Source organism: Oreochromis niloticus, unplaced genomic scaffold (genome assembly GCF_001858045.2).
Source record: "Oreochromis niloticus isolate F11D_XX unplaced genomic scaffold, O_niloticus_UMD_NMBU tig00006614_pilon, whole genome shotgun sequence".
Classification (NCBI taxonomy): Eukaryota; Metazoa; Chordata; class Actinopteri; order Cichliformes; family Cichlidae; genus Oreochromis; species Oreochromis niloticus.
The window spans coordinates 40,001-45,232 of record NW_020328090.1 but is presented as its reverse complement, the minus strand read 5'-3'; the positions used below and the strand labels follow the sequence as shown (position 1 = coordinate 45,232).

The following is a 5,232-nucleotide window of genomic DNA, read 5'->3' as shown; positions in this document are numbered from 1 at the left end:
TCATGAATAATAGAAGTGTGCCTGTTGAAGATCATGTTTGCTACATGATTATATGTCCTGTTATTGTTCTGTATTATATTCAGCTTTCAGCATCCTTTCCCAGCCCCTGTTACACCATCCATACAAAGCCAATCTGACTGTGAGCCAATGTGTTTGATAGTTTGTGTTGGATCAATAGATTTGAGAGGAGAAATATTTTACTGCTATTATTTGCTGCTATTTTTATAATCATCATTAACATTTCAGTGTTAATAGTGATGTTGCTTTCCTAGATGCATTCAGATGTTCAAACATATTGGTATCATATTAGTTTTTATTACAGGTCCAGTAAAAAGAACCACTTTAAACTGTGGATGTTAATGTTAATGTTTATGCAGACTGCAGGGTGAAAGAGTAACTCCAAAATGAGACAGGAAGTTATAGGCTTTTGAAGTTGCAGGCTTTGCAAAAGTGAAACCAAAACCAGAGTCTGAGTTTGTATAATGGGTTTATACATTTTACATAGAAGTTAAGATCATTACACACAGGATGGCCTGAGCCTGGTTGGTTGCTTAAGTTGAGGTCAACTAAGGTTCAGAAAGCAGATGCAAACTCTGCACGCACAGACAGACAAATAGTGAGAGGTCATGACACGTACGCAGTACACAGCATGCACGCGCCCTCGCACGTGTACGCACAGACACACATACACACACACTGTTAGGGTGTAGGTGAGAGTTGACTGATGAAGCAGTAGATGCACGATGCGAGAGCTGAGCTGGCTTACGGGAAACCACCGGGGAGAAGATGGAAGCCAGTGTACTTTTAATTGGGCCTTGGGTTGTCGAATAGAACATTTGTGGTTTTGAAGCTGATGTATGTGATGACGCAATGAGGGGGAGTCACTAAATATACTCTGATGCATATAAAACTGTATTTTGATGTTAGGAGGATGAGATTGTGGGGCTGTCTGCTTACGGAGTCCGCTCATTCTCCCACGCGTGTCATTTCATTAAAATCATCGTCTTTACCCTTTGGACCAGTGTGGTTACTTGCATTCCTCCTGTGTTTCCTTCCCTATATTTTTGAACCTTAACACAGACTTGGTTCTCATCCAGAGGGAAACAGTCCAAATTCAGATCTAATGAAATGATGGAGGCTGTTTCCTACCACGGTGCTAATGTGTGACTAACAAGGCTCATGGTCTCCAGCAGACAAGCGCCTGGAATGAGGTGAGCTGAGTGTTGCTTTGGTGGGTCTGTGCCCACGTCATGCATCAGGATTCATATTGGCAATAGTTCATATCTCTGTTCTTTAGCCTTCATCACAAAGCTGTGAAGGAAAAACAAACATCTAACAGGATTTGATGGATGCAAAGTCCACTGAGCTCTTTGTCATTTACAAACTTGTCCAACCAACAAGAGCACAGATGAAAAACACAGTGACACTTAAAGGATTTTGCCATATATGAGCATAGATTACTTTCATATAGATTTTCAATGCAGGCTTTTGGTGAGCCGCTGGGTTCTGTCTAATAATCATCTCAGCATTTTACAATAGAATAGCTCTTTATTAGCTCTTCATTTATTGTTATTGGACATGAAACAAGGAAGCTGTGTTTCTCATTGGATGTTAGTTTCATGTTCATCAGGATCATTTTCTAAAGAGCTGATATTTAGACCATTTACTGCACTGGCTGCACATTCTGTCTACATTTCTCTGTATGTGCTGTGTTTGTCTTTCATATTTCTCCATATTGACACAAACAGTGAACAGCAGTAGATCTACTCTTCATCTGTTTTAGGCCCAGTGAAAGATCTGAAGCAGAAATGGTGTCATTAGGAGAAGAAGAACGGCGAGGAGGCAGCAGCTCTTAAAGATGAAACACAGCAACTTAGCCCTGAGCTCAGAGAGCTTCACATGAAAAAGCTCCTCAAGCAGATCATGTCAGAGGTTTGTCATCAACAGGAGGAACTGTTCATATCATAGAATGAAGGATGCTGTCAGCTGGATGAAGAAGGTTATTTAATGGCAAACGTTCAAATTGAAGTCAAATTGTTGTGGTGTTGAACAGATTCATGGACTGATTGTCTCCAGAATGTTAGAAGAGCTTCAATGAATCATTAGAAACAACTTACAGCTGCACAGTTGTGTCAAACACATCTTTGTGTCATTGTGGGATTTTTGTGTTTCTACATGTGACACACGTCTAAAACATGCACACAATTTGAAGACAAACAGGGATCATTTGTTCCCACAGCCAGATGCTGAGAGCCATTTCCTTGTAGTCCTGTGTCTATATATATGTACCATTAGATGTTATTGGAATGATTGTCAGCTTTGATAGTTTCATGTATGTTTAGCTGGACGGCTGTTTGATCCTCCACATGTTTAAAGGTGTCCAGTCCTGAGACACTGGGGGTGGAAACAGCTGTGATGTCATTGGACTGTCACAAAGAGAAGTGCATGAAGTGAGCAGCCAAGGAGCCGCTGATGTTTTGGATTCAACAGCATTTGAAAGGTCGACACAGACACATTTGCACATAGAAAGCTGAATTTGTCATATGCCACAGTGAACTCACTGTTCAGTGTTTTTCAGGAAGCTTCTTAACTGCCTCTGCTGCCAAACAAGCAGCTGATGTCCTTGAGAAGAAGCTGAAGAAGTCTTCAACAACAAATACAGGAAGTGGACTTTCAAATACTAGATTCACTTTAGACTCACACAAGAAATGACTCAACTAGCTGTGTTTGATTGACTCCTTTGACTCTATGAAAGCTCAGTGTGTGTCTGTACACAGACTGTTGTGTTGGACTATTATTCAGTTGTCTGCTTTTCAAATGTCTGCATCTCAGTGTAGATGAGGCTGGGGGTCATGGGAGGCCACCATAGCAGTCTCTTCAACATCATGACATCATCATAAATGCTGCTGGACTGTCTGATGGGCTGACGGTGAAAAAGCCGTCGGGAAGGAAACAGAAGACATTTCAGAGGCTGCAGCAGATTTCTTTGATTTGGGGCCTTTTTCAGCTTTATTGGACAGAGCAGTGAAGATAAGTGACAGCAAAGCAGATGGAGAGAGAAAGGGGGCGTGGTCAGAATCAAAGCCAGGCCAGCTGCTCTCCACCTCGTGGCACATGGTCACCTGCTCATCCTAGTGAGCTCCACCAGCAGCCCTTTCACACAGTTTACACTGTCAAACACTGTGTGTGGACCTCAGCTAACAATAGGCTACATTTAAGTCTGGACTACATGCTTTTATATTGAGGCAGATTTTTACCTGTTTTTATTCCATCAGCAGCTCAACATCATGAGCAGCTTTGACATAAAGACATCAAACTCAAGCTGACTTTAAACTGGATCTACTTTTAATACAGGGGCTCAAAAACAACTAACATCTTTATTATAGTTACATTTAACATGTTTAATGTCACATACAATGAAGTTTAGGACTCATTTAAACCAGCATGAACTAACAGTTGTATCAGGAAAGGGAAATAAATGAGATGTGAACACCAAGAAATAAGTGAAATGATGATGAAGAATGCAGAACTATAATTTAACCAAAACTAGATCCCCCAGAAACATCCTCAGAAATCCAAACCTTGTCTCTAAGACCCAGAAGTAACACAGTCCACACTAGACTGTGGATCCACCACAGCCCTGCAGGACTGTTTGGACAATATGGTCTGGAGTGTATTCACAGAAGGAACAGACTTGGAGGGCCACACATCTGCTGTACTCTCATACATCTGCACTGAGAGTGTAACAACAACAAAGACAAAGTGTTCCCAAAGCAGAAGCCATGGCTCAACAGTGAGGTGCAAGCTCTACTGAGAGCAGCGCCTTCAGATCAGGAGACCAACAAACCTACAAAGAGGCGTCTGATCTAAAGGCATCAAAGAATCCAAACGCAGATTCAAACAGCGCATCGAGGAACACTTTAACACAAACCACTCCAGAAACATGTGGCAGGGATCAAGACACTCACTGGCTACAAGGACAATCGCACACAAACAAACACATCACCTCACCTGACACGATGAAGCAGTTCTTCGCCCGCTTTGACCAACAAAACAGTGACACCAACACCTATCCTGCGTTACAGAGAGGGACGACGCCCCCATCCAGCTGGAACAGCATCAGGTCAGAGCCACACTGAGTCTATGCGAGGAAAGCAGCTGGTGCTGACGGTGCAGCGGGTGGAGCGCTTAAAGCATGTGCAGACCAACTAGCAGGTTTCACCACCATCTTCAACCTCTCACTGCTACAGTCTGTAGAAGGCAAACAGGTGGACAGAGGACGCCATAATTACAGCTCTTCACACAACCCTCACACATCTGGACAGCAGGAAACACGTACGTGAGAATGCTGTTTGTGGACTTTACCTTCAACACAGTTCAAGCCCACAAACTGGTTCATAAACTCAGCAACTTAGGACCCAGCAGCTCACTGTGCAGCTGGATACTGGACTTCCTGAGCAACACACCCCAGAACGTCAGGATGGGAGCCACACCTCCTCCACCCTCACTCTGAACGTGTGTCCTCAGTCCCCTCTTATACTCACTTTTCACCCATGACTGTTCTCCAGTCCACACCAGTAACACCATTATAAATGTGCTGATGACACCACCATCATAGGACTGATGGACAACAACGATGATTCAGCTACAGAGAGGAGGTTCAGCATCTGAAGCAATGGTGTGACAACAACAACCTGCATCTGAACAGTGGAAAAAGGACAAAGTCCAACACTCGCTCCGCTCACACGCTCCTCTCGTATTTGTTTCCAGCACACTCACTCTCACTCCACTCCACGCCACCAGGGAAACAGATCGGGGTCACGGACGAGTCCGAGAACCTGAGCACAAGAGAACTGCGGTGAGCATAAATAGAGTAATCACACGACAAACGGGGTTTATCGGGGCTGTACTGACGAGAGTAAGTCCACCACCCAGCGAAGAAGCCTTCTGAGCCTCAGCTTAAATAGCCCAGGAGTCCAGGTCATCAGGTAGATTCACGGCAGGTGCGTGGGCCAAGGGCGGAGCCCAGCTGAGCTCCGCCCAGGCAGACAGGTGAGAGACAGGAGAGAGAGACATATAACCATAGTATGCTAATAGCAAATTCTTTTGTCAGGGTTAAAGTGAGATCCTGCTTTAAGGGCAGCTTCACCTGCTGGTAATGACAGATGTTTCTAGTATATCAGGCTTGGCCAACATTACAGGGACTTACTTGCAGAGACCCACGAGCTCCAA

The 5,232-nt window shown here is 44.0% G+C and overlaps 1 long non-coding RNA gene across 2 annotated transcripts in view; it reads left to right on the top strand.

Annotated features, from left to right (window-relative positions):
- Positions 1–4,784: 4,784 nt before the first annotated feature.
- LOC112845301 (uncharacterized) overlaps positions 4,785–5,232 on the top strand; it is a 4,475-nt gene continuing 4,027 nt past the window's right edge. Inside the window, exon 1 of one of the 2 annotated variants that reach the window (XR_003218107.1) lies at positions 4,785–4,858. This is a non-coding gene — a long non-coding RNA (uncharacterized LOC112845301). Of the gene's footprint in view, positions 4,859–4,929; positions 5,053–5,232 lie in introns of those variants that run through there. The other variant, XR_003218108.1, reaches the window with a different exon arrangement.